Below are 12712 nucleotides of genomic sequence, written 5' to 3' on the forward strand. Positions count from 1 at the left end.
TTATTTGACTAGATGTCATGATGAACTTTATGATTTGAATTGAGATTTATATTTTATGAGCTTTATGCTATTGAGCATTTATGAGAACTTGGGTTTCAAGAACCAATATTATTTTTTGAGTTGCCTATTAAGGAACCAAATTTGATCAATATTACTTTTGTGGTATGAGATACTATTGTGGTTTATAATTTTTGGGAAGGTAGTTTAGGTGCATTTCTATGAGAGTGGCTTGCAATGGAGGTTAGGACCCAAAGTGGCTACTAGGGTAACTTATTGTAATTTGTGTAGCAAGTGATAACATAGTAATTAAAATATCTTGCCTAGCCCTTTTCCTTGAGATACATTAAAAAGATAAGTTAGAGATTTTTTCTTGTCTATACTTTGAGTGCTTGTATAGACTAAGGATGAGATGGAGATGATACCTTGAGAAGTATGACTAGTTTTCTCATCATTATGAGAAGGTATTCTAGTTTTCCATAGAGTCACTAGGAGGTGCGGTCCTAAGAGACTACCAAGGTAACCTTAGAGGTGGCTCATGTGATGACACTCCACAATATGTAGCTTGAGTCTGCTCCATAATTTTTTAATATTTTCCTCTATTAGTGTACTTGTTGGATATTACTTTTGATGGTGTATTTATTGTGAGTTGTTACTCATTGATTGGATGTCATTTATTGTTGACAATTAAATTTTATTAATGAGTGATTAATTATTCATTAGTGATATTTTTATTGCTGGAGTTAGTGATTGGTAGTTTATTTTGATTAATATTAGTTGTTATCTGTTGGTTATTGTGCTTGTGACACTTGACATTGATTTTAAGGTGGTTGTATATTTTTAGTCTTGGTATTTATATGTTGACTTGGTATGAGATGTTAGTATTGGAATGAGTGTCCTTTCTATTTTGATTATTTCTTCTTATTAAGTAGTTTGTGTTACCCTTGAGGTAGTTTTCACTATCAGTATTCCTTGCATACGATTATTTTATGATTTGATTATCTATGTGTAGATTATACATTATCTCTCTTGTATAGTGGGAGTGAGAGTTTAATTAGGTGACCATGAGGTCAAGAGGTAGTGCATTCTTAACATTTGGGTACCCCTTAGATTGATAAATGTTGGATTCTCCTTGATATAATGGTACCATTATCATTATTTCTCTTATTTTGAAGATTTTTATTCATTTAATGTATCTATGTATCATGTGTTTTGAGATCCTACAGGATATTATATTATATATTGATCTACTTGTATCTATTTTCACATACCCTAGGATATGTGTAGTGGATATTATTTATTAGATATGCTTTCATATTATTAGTTGTACTTATGCATTTTCTTATACGATTATATATGTGTTCATTCATTTTATGATTATGGACATTGTAATTAAGGCTTAAATTAACTTATTAATAAAACTTTCTTAAATGTGACTCAACATGAAAGAATTCTTGAGAAATTGAAATTTTATTTGTAATTGAATATGTGTTCTTGATGTGTATGTATATATTGCTTCCACATTATTTTTACTTTGATGTTATTTAAAATTTTAAAAATAGTTTAGCAAACTTTGTAACATATTAGATTTTTTTTTGAGTTCTGGAGCAAAGCGTTACATCTAGTATCAGAGCTTGAGTTTCAATATTGTCAATTCTAGGCATATTGTGCACTATCAGTTAACAAGTAGTTAAAATTTCAACATGATTTAAACAATACACATTTATCACTATAAAACTTGAACCTAAATAGTTTGAATAAAAAATTAGGAGTAAAACTTTTGAAAATGAAATTTTAAAACTAGTAACATTTTTGTTCTTGACTTTTGATTTATGTGTATAGATTATAAATTTTATATTTTTTGATAGATTTAGAGATGGTGATTTTTTGTTTGAAGTGTTTTAGGGGATCTATTTCAGTATTTATTAAAAGGATGAATGTTGGATCAATACGATTTTTGATTTATTAAGAAACTAGAATCAAATTACTCCAAGTGACTAAAAGTGTATACATGGTTAACTTATTTGTATTATTTTATTAAATGATCATTTTGTTTGACATTGTAGACAATACTCTTTGACTTTTAGTTACCCTAGTCATTGTAGCAGACTTTTAGGAGTAAGCCTAATTCTAGGGAGGGTGGATTTAATGCCCACCCGTCATTTTTTTTTCATTATATTTATCAAAATCTTTTATACCTATTTTATGAATGTGATAATTCCAAGGATGTTATTTCATAACTTGGAATAGAGATATATCAACGATGATTACTTAGTTGGCTATATTTCGTGTGTTGTTTAATGATTATGGGTACTAGTGCATTAGTGATGCTCTAATTCATAGTTAATAAATGTGATTCCTTTCAAAGTAATGTCAAATGATGCTTTAATGATGATTACATTATATTTTCTGTAGTGCCTGCCCTCATTCACATCTTTTTCGAACATTTTTGTTGTTATTATCAGAGTATGATAGACTAGTTTTATGTTGATGGATTAGTAGTATTATTTTGAGACTATCAAACATTATGTGATGGATTTAGTGGTTATATGATGAGATCATTTAGACTTTACATTTTATGTATGCATGATGATCATTACATTACTTTCAGTTATTGTTGATGATTAGTTAGATGGTTTATTATTTCATGTGCTTTAGTATGGATACTTACCCCATACTTGCATGTGTATGGTGTGCGTGTTTTCTTATTGTATGGAATTTTTGATGCGGTTAAGGAGGGGATTCGTAGTCACCTGCTTAGTTGGGATCTACACGATGCACCACTTCCTGTCATTGTCTGTTTAGCTTAGCATTATATATATTGTATGTACATGCATAGTTTTTTCTATAGGTTGTAGGTACCGGGTATCAACTTCCCTGAATTGCCAGGATGAGCATACCCTATTATACCATTTCAATGATAAGAGAAGGGAGATAAATTCTCAAGTCCAAATTCCAAACCCTTAAACCATTTGTCCTAGAGAGGTAGGACAAATCTAGATGTTTTACCCACCGAATGTGTCGGATGACATATTTCGTGATTTTAACCCTTTAGACTGATTTTGTGTGAATTTCTCTATGATGGGTTTTCATATTTTATCTTGGAGGTCTATGGTGAATTTTCTATTAATTAAGTCTTAATAAATAGATTTAATTAATAAATTAATTACTTGAGAAAATTAATATAAAATATCATGATATTTGATATTTTGTTTATAATTAATTAAATAAGAATTAATTGAGGAAAAAGGAATTAAATAAAAGAAAATTTGAAATTAAAATTAATAATAATAATATAATAATAAAGTAATAAATAAATAATAATAATAAAAGTTATAAAAATTTAAATAGAAATTATATAAAAAGTAAATTGGAGTTATAAGCTTGCATGGGAGTGAATGCACCTTTTTATTTCTCATATGTCAACAACATGGGGGTTAGTGCATCAATTAAGCACGTGGTGTCTACAACCCTATGACTCATCTAGAAGGTTGGAAAAGACACATGCTTAGTTGGTGACACCTTCTAGCTGTTTCTAGAAGCATTCTAGATGTTTCCTAAGAGCTCTTTATATTCAGGCATTCGTAGAAGCTTAGAGATAGCATGGAGAGCATTTGGAGCATTGGAGGACTCAGGAACTCTGAAGAAGGGAGGAGCTTGCTCTGTGGGTTTTCTGAGGAAGAGCGAATTAGCATCAGAATCTGGGTAGATTCTTGTGATTTTACTTATGCTATTTCCGCATCTTGCATTCCCCTATCTTCTTCGTGTTTTCCATATGTCTTCTGAGGATTTTTCTATTTAAATTATATGCATTCTCAATATGGGTAGTTAAAGTATATTTGAGAATCTTATTTGCATAAATCTGAAAAGAACATGGGGCTAGGTGATGACAGGCCACACCACCCCTACCAACTCACAAAAAAAATGCAATAATATGGAGACAAGAGAGATGACAAAATTGCTTCATAAAAGAATCCATTAAGACTTGAAATGCATTAGAAGAGAGTACATTTGAAGAGCTTACAATTCAAGAACTTCTATTTCTCCAACTTCCATTAGAAGAGCTTCCATTTCTTGAACTTCTTGAACTTGATTACAAATGATAATAAGCCTTGATTAAATAGGCACTTCTACCCCAAGACATTACAAACACAACCAATGTGGGATAAAAGATAAATACAACTGCCTTTAAATAAATATTAAATTCCCACCCAAATACAACTAAGCACCAACAAATATTAAATGCATGATTTAAGGAACTTGCCACCTACACACCTCGATTAATGGAATGACAACTATTTTTATTATTTTCTATTTATGCCACCCATGCACCTTGAAAATAGAGATTTCTCTTTTCTCCACTTTTCCTATTTTCTATTTTTAATTATTTTCCTTCCATTTTCGTCACTTTCTCTCTCCTCCACAATTTTTTTTTTTTTTTTTTTTTTTTTTTTTTTTTTTTTTTCTACTTTTTTTTTTTTTTTCTAATAATTTAATTTTTCCATGCAAGATGCTCCTGCATCAGACTCCCTTGGTAGATAGAAAAGTGTGTCCCACACTTTGATGTCAAGAGAAAGATATAGAACCATTTTCATCTTCACCACAAGCTTCCACCTCAAAAGGACAAGAAAACCAACATGCAAATCTTCCATCTTTTTTTTTTGCTGATGCATGATGCTCCTGCATCCGACTCCCATGGTAGGAAAATTTTTGTGAATATGGATTCACAAAATGAAGTAGGCACTGTTGACATTTTTTTTTTTTCTTTTCCTCCAACACATAGCTGGAACAAGTATCCGATGCCGATATATTTCTTTCTTTGTCGTGAACTCTATCCAAGTATAAATCTCATCCTCATTCAATCTTGTTGAATTAATCACACCTGTAATAAATCCAGCAACACCATACCAATCTTCCTTTGCATACCATACATCATGAACAAGATCCTCATGCAAACCATCATTAATATATTTTGAACTCATATCAAAGACAACATCCCATGATTCATAAGAATTTACCTGTTTGACATCTTCATCTTTGCTTGCCTCTTTTATGTCATCAACAATGCACGTAACTACTCCACTTGCTTGATCTCCAACTAAGGCACTATACTTCTCCTCTATTGCTGCAATCTTCAAATCATCTTGATCTACTTCAGGTTCGTAAGTCTTGTCATCTTTATGCTCTTCCTCTTCTCGTTCATCTTCTTCAACTTTAGGTTCGCAAATGATTTCCTCTTCATCTGCTTGCTCTTCCACTGGATCATCTTTCTTTTCCACATCCAAAGAATTATCAACATCTCTTTTCTGGTGACATGCTCTTTGCTTCCGTAACTCAGCTTCTAATTCATTCACTTGCTTTTGCAAATCAATTAGCAATGATTGTTGATTTCTTGCTCTAAATTTCTCAAGTCGAGAAATCCTCAGAATCCATCCAATCACAAAAGTCATCTTCTTCTTTCTCTTCTCCATAATCAAGTCTTTAGAAGACAAATCTCTTCCAAAACAAGAACCTCATGCAAACTGCCTCACAATCGGCGCTCTGTCTACACAATCAAAAAATTCTTGACAAACTTCACCCAACTCAAGGTCCTGATGCAAACTGCCTCACGTTCGGCGATCTGTCTGCACTCTCAGGAACTCCTGCTTTGATACCACTGATGACGGGCCACACCACCCCTACCAACTCACAAAAAAAATGCAATAATATGGAGACAAGAGAGATGACAAAATTGCTTCATAAAAGAATCCATTAAGACTTGAAATGCATTAGAAGAGAGTACATTTGAAGAGCTTACAATTCAAGAACTTCTATTTCTCCAACTTCCATTAGAAGAGCTTCCATTTCTTGAACTTCTTGAACTTGATTACAAATGATAATAAGCCTTGATTAAATAGGCACTTCTACCCCAAGACATTACAAACACAACCAATGTGGGATAAAAGATAAATACAACTGCCTTTAAATAAATATTAAATTCCCACCCAAATACAACTAAACACCAACAAATATTAAATGCATGATTTAAGGAACTTGCCACCTACACACCTCGATTAATGGAATGACAACTATTTTTATTATTTTCTATTTATGCCACCCATGCACCTTGAAAATAGAGATTTCTCTTTTCTCCACTTTTCCTATTTTCTATTTTTAATTATTTTCCTTCCATTTTCGTCACTTTCTCTCTCCTCCACAATTTTTTTTTTTTTTTTTTTTTTTTTACTTTTTTTTTTTTTTCTAATAATTTAATTTTCCCATGCAAGATGCTCCTGCATATTTATATTTTATCCCACATTGCTTGTGTTTGTAATGTCTTGGGTTAGAAGTGCCTATTTAAGCAAGGCTTATAATCGTTTGTAATCAAGTTCAAGAAATTGAAGCTCTTCTAATGGAAGTTGGAGAAATGACAATGGAGGAAGAATATAGTGCCTTAGTTGGAGATCAAGCAAGTGGAGTAGTTACATGCATTGTTGACAACATGAAAGAGGCAAGAAAAGATGAATATGTCAAAGAGGTAAATTCTTATGAATTATATGATGCTAAATTTGAGTTGATTTTGAAAGATACTAATGATGGTTTGCACGAGGTTCTTGTTTTGGACAAGATTTGTCTTCTGAAGACTTGATTATGGAGAAGAGAAAGAAGAAGATGACTTTTGTGATTGGATAGATTCTGAGGATTCCTCGACTTGAGAAATTTAGAGCAAGAAATCAACAATCATTGCTAGTTGATTTACAGAAGCAAGTGAATGAATTAGAAGCTGAGTTGCAGAAACGAAGATCATGTCACCAGAAAAGAGATGTTGATAATTCCTTGGATGTGGAAAAGAAAGATGATCCAGTTGAAGAGCAAGTGGATAAAGAGGAAATCATTTGCGAACCTAAAGTTGAAGAAGATGAAAGACAAGAGGAAGAGCATGAAGATGGCAAGATTTATGAACCTGAAATAGAGCAAGATGATTTGAAGATTGCAAAAATGGTGGCTTCTCGTTCATCTTCTTCAACTTTAGGTTCGCAAATGATTTCCTCTTCATCTGCTTGCTCTTCCACTGGATCATCTTTCTTTTCCACATCCAAGGAATTATCAACATCTCTTTTCTGGTGACATGCTCTTTGTTTCCGCAACTCAGCTTCTAATTCTTTCACTTTCTTTTGCAAATCAACTAGCAATGATTGTTGATTTCTTGCTCTAAATTTCTCAAGTCGAGGAATCCTCAGAATCCATCCAATCAAAAAAGTCATCTCCTTCTGTCTCTTCTCCATAATCAAGTCTTCAGAAGAAAAATCTTGTCCAAAACAAGAACCTCATGCAAACTGCCTCACAGTCGGCGCTCTGTCTACACAATCAAGAACTTCTTCACAAACTTCACCCAACTCAAGGTCCTGGTGCAAACTGCCTCACGTTCGACGATCTGTCTGCACACTCAGGAACTCCTCCTCTGATACCACTGATGCATCACTAGGGTTGAATTGTAGTCAAATTCTTTAGAAAGCTATTGAGAAAATAAAGAGAAATTTTTTTATAGGAAACTCATAAAATCGTATATATATATATATATTCTATGAAAAATATATATATATACATACATATATATACATATATATATACACATATATATACATATATACATTTATATATATATATACATACATATGTATACATATATATATTTATTTAAATGAAAAAATCTAGTGAATTACCGCAGTGGAGACTCGTCAAATCGTATTGTGATTTGTATTTTCATTTTTGAAAAAATTCTATATAAACAAACGTTATATGTATTAGATCATGGGTCGGGCGGATGTACCAACCCGACTATCCTTCGTGTGTAGACCCATGTGCACGGCACCTGCGCTTGGCAATGTGTCGGCACTGCAGGCCGCTGAGTATGGTCGCCGCTGTTTGTTATATGTGAAGTGCATGTTTTATATAATGCTTCATTCCATATTATATGTCATCAATCAAATTTGTATAATTTCATTTTATATTTCATTTTATTAAAAATGCAATAGTTAAATATATATATATATGTGTGTGTGTGTGTGTGTGTGTGTGTGTGTGTGTGTGTGTGTGTGTGTGTGTGTGTGTGTGTACATATGTAAGTATGTAAAATGTTATTAATGAATTATTATTATTATTTGATAAATGATTTGTATTAAAGTTTCATCTTTTATAAGGATGAATTAGTTTATAATATTGTAAATTAACTATTAAAATTTAATTAATTGTTTTAAATTATTAAATAAAGTATATGAAAGTTAATTGATAGTTTGGTGGGGGACGTTTTCAAACAAAGATTATAATTGGAAGATGGATTTTTAAGGAAAACTTTTATTCATCCAAAATAATACATGTGTTAGGATAATTGTACAAAATGTTCCTCCATTCATTCTCTAAACTTGGAAACATAAACTGAGACCTCTACATTTAATTCAAGTTTATAAATTTAGCAAAACCAAAACATGTGTTTTCATTGTATTCTTTATGCTATTGTTTTGGGTGTTGGGTTGACTAGTGTTGACCAGTTATAAGACATCTACCAGAGCCTTGGGGGTTATGTGATTGTGATGTCATGATGATATTTTAATCTCGATCTTTATAAACCCAACCATGGTTATGTGATGGAATGCTCTATGTATTGGTTGTAATTACTAATTTTTATAGTTGAGATTCTTATGTATGAGACACTTGACTTAACCATTTTTGGTCATCAATCAGTTATCCTTGGTTATTTTCTAGTTGCCATGATGGGACTAAAATGTGAATTTATTCTTGATGATGTCATGTTGTGACATGTTTTGACTCAACCATTTTGGAGTCTTCGATCAGTATGATTGAGATATATTTTGGTTTTTGAGAACCAATGGATACTTTTGATTATCAATGATACTTCAGTTGCTAATAGTGAGCTGTTGTGATCATGATTTTCTATGGATGCTTGCTCATGGAGATTTGATACTTGTATGCATATTTGATAATTTTATTATGGATTATCTTTTGTGATTTATGATTCCATGAGCTTAGGGTAGGATATCTGCATGTAGTGTCAGGAAGTGGCTTGCAATGGGGGTCGGGGCCCTAAGAGGCTACCAGGGTAACTCATTGTAAGTTGGATTAATAAGTGATAACATTCACACCTAATACTAACTAAATGAACCTAAAAAGATAAGTGTTTTGGTTCTCGCCCATGCCTTGAGTGCTTGTATAGACTAGGATGGGAGTAGAGAGAATGCATGGTTGCGACCTTGCATTCCATAGTATGCCTCGTCCATATGAGAGGATACTAGTGGCCGCATGAGATTAGTATGGACCCGTGGAGTTTAGCTAACTGTCAGGTTAACTTGTATGTGATAAATGGGATGAAACTTTCTCGCTTGCATAGTAGGTTCCTACATGTCTTTGTGTGCCTCTAGGATTAGATGTCAATTTTGTGATGGAACCTTTGAGTTAGTATACTTTTAGGATTCCTGGACTTATAGAGATTTGTGTTATGTGATTTTGATAGCCTATATGGGACTTGAGATTATCTCCTCAGCACGGTGGGAGTGGACCACTTAGGTACCACGCGATCGGGTGGTAGTGTTTTTTCACTCTTATCATTTGAGATTCATTAAGACATCGTGGCTGATGCGCCCTTCATGATGGTGGATATGTATCCTTTCATTGATGATTAGCATATGTTAGATGATGTTATCTTATGCTTATATTTGCATGTTAGATTACTTTTTGCATATGATATAGTATATGATTGACATTCCTACTATGTTAATACCGATGATCTCTTCGGTAATTTGGAATGTTATGCATGAAGGGATGGTTAGGGCCCACAATGGTCTAATGATGCTATTAATGGTTGGGAGGAACCGTGCACTTAGTTTATTATGTTATGTTTACTTTTAGATGGACATTGGTATTGCTTCCATTATGGTGCATAAGTTATATGTAGTGCCTGCCCCTGGTTCACATTTTGTTATCATTGCTGAACTCTTTTAGAACTAGTTTTATGTTGATGGTTAGCAACATTCTTTTGAGATTATTAGATATTGTGCTATGGATTCAGTTTATTATGTGATGAGATTACTTAGACTCTACATTTCATGTATGTATGATGATTATTTTTAGTGTTCACAATTATTGATGATTTTCTTTGCTTTGCATATGTTAGTTGATGATTTATTATGCTTTACTTTGCATGTTAGTAGGATGTTTTAGGAGTGACATTACTACTATGTTAATATCGATGATCTCTTCAATGCTTTGGAATGTTATGCACGGAGGGATGGCTAGGATCTACGATGGTCTAATGATGCTATTTACGGTTGGGAGGAACCGCGCACTTAGTTATTTATGTTTGTAATATATAGTTAATGTTTATGATGGATGTTTATATCTTCTATGATGATGTATCATGTATGATATGTGGTTTCATTTACTTTAATTGCATCATGGATTAATATTGGATGATGATATACTTTATTTATATGGACGTTTATTCTTTTAAGCTTTTCATACCCTGTGATATATATAGTGGATGATTGAGCTAAACTAAAATATAATTACAAAAGGACACTTGTATATTGTTTAAGTAAATTAGATGTATCACTGTTATTTCATAAGGATGGAATGTTAGATGAATAGTTAATTTAGATGTGATACAATGTTAAGGGATCTTTAAAGAATGTAGCCTGTTATGTATATATGTTATGTTTATTTTCATTTGAATTGTTGCTATTGCTTCCGCAAATGTTATGAATGGTTTTATCTTTCATGTCTAAAATAAAATAAAAATTGTTTGGCAAACTTAGTAAAATATTTTGGATCCCTTGGCGGGGCATTACATTTGGTATCAGAGCCTGAGTTTCAACATTGGGAGCTCTGGGTATATTGGAATGCTACTAGTTATTAACTAGTTGAATAAAATGAAAACTTAAAACTATCATGTGTATCTTTTTCAAACTGAAAACTTGAAACTAGGTGAACTAAAACAGAACTTAAAACTGTTACTTTCATATTTTTTATATTTCAACACTTAGCTTTCAAAACTAAAAATTTTACTGAAAATCTAAATGAAGGAAAAACTAAAAAATTGAAACTCATTCTAGCTGCAAAACATGTATCTTTTATCTATGTTGTAAGGTAGTAAACCTTCGTTTATCTTTGCAATCATTAAGTTGCTCTTGTTTAGAATGAATTAAGGGATCTATTTTAGTAGTTGTTAAAAGAATGAATGTTGGATCGATATGGTTTTCAGTTTACCATTAAACTAGAATCATATTGCTCTAAGGGTGTTGTAATATCCTCAGTGGAAACATGTTTCCCTACAGAGGGAAAGGGTTCAATGGGACCCACGTAGTGAGTATCTTAGTTTTTCATTCCTGTAGGCTTCTAGGAGTAAGCCTAATCCCAAGGGGGGTGGATGTAGTGCCTGCCCCTAGTTCACATTTTTTTTATCATTGCTGAACTCTTTTAGAACTAGTTTTATGTTGATGGTTAGCAGCATTCTTTTGAGATTATCAGATATTGTGCTATGGATTCAGTTTATTATGTGATGAGATTACTTAGACTCTACATTTCATGCATGTATGATGATTATTTTTAGTGTTCACAATTATTGATGATTTGCTTTGCTTTGCATATGTTAGTTGATGATTTATTATGCTTTACTTTGCATGTTAGTAGGATGTTTTAGGAGTGACATTCCTACTATGTTAATATCGATGATCTCTTCGGTGCTTTGCAATGTTACGCATAGAGGGATGATTAGGATCCACGATGGTCTAATGATGCTATTTACAGTTGGTAGGAACCGTGCACTTAGTTATTTATGTTTGTAATATATAGTTAACATTTATGATGGATGTTTATATCTTCTATGATGATGTATCATGTACGATATGTGGTTTCATTTACTTTAATTGCATCATGGATTAATATTGGATGATGATGTATTTTATTTATATGGATGTTTATTCTTTTAAGCTTTTCATAACCTGCAATATGTACAGTGGATGATTGAGCTAAACTAAAATATAATTATAAAAGGACATTTGTATATTGTTTAAGTACATTGGATGTATCATTGTTATTTCATAAGGATGGGATGTTAGATGAATAGTTAATTTAGATGTGATACAACGTTAAGGCATCTTTAAAGAATGTAGCCTGTTATGTATATATGTTATGTTTATTTTCATTTGGATTGTTTCTATTGCTTTCGCAAATGTTATGAATGGTTTTATCTTTCATGTTTAAAAAAAAAAAAATTTGTTTGGCAAACTTAGTAAAATTCTTTGGATCCCTTGGCGGGGCATTACATTATATGTGGTATTTATTTTCATATTTTTTTTTAAAAAAAGCTATCAAACTTGTGAAATTCTAGGTTAATTCTTTGGATCCCTTGGCGGGGCATTACATTTGCAATGATGCATTATTTTATCTAACCATTTTATGTTTGACTTATATTTATTATGGCTTTTACCCCATACTTGCATGTGTATAGTGCGTGTGTCTATTTTATCTTTATGTTTGTCTTGTTTGATGTGGTTAAGGGACTCATAGTCACCTACTAGTCAGGATCTACACGATGCACCACTTTTTGCCATTGCTTGTTTAGTTAGATATATTTATATACATGTACATACTCATCTTTTATGCAAAATATAGGTACTGGGCATCAACTTCTTTGAATTGTCAGGATGAGTATGCCTTATCA

This window comes from Cupressus sempervirens, chromosome 5 (assembly GCF_028749045.1).
Source record: "Cupressus sempervirens isolate cs-2001-9-10 chromosome 5, ASM2874904v1, whole genome shotgun sequence".
Taxonomy (NCBI): domain Eukaryota; kingdom Viridiplantae; phylum Streptophyta; class Pinopsida; order Cupressales; family Cupressaceae; genus Cupressus; species Cupressus sempervirens.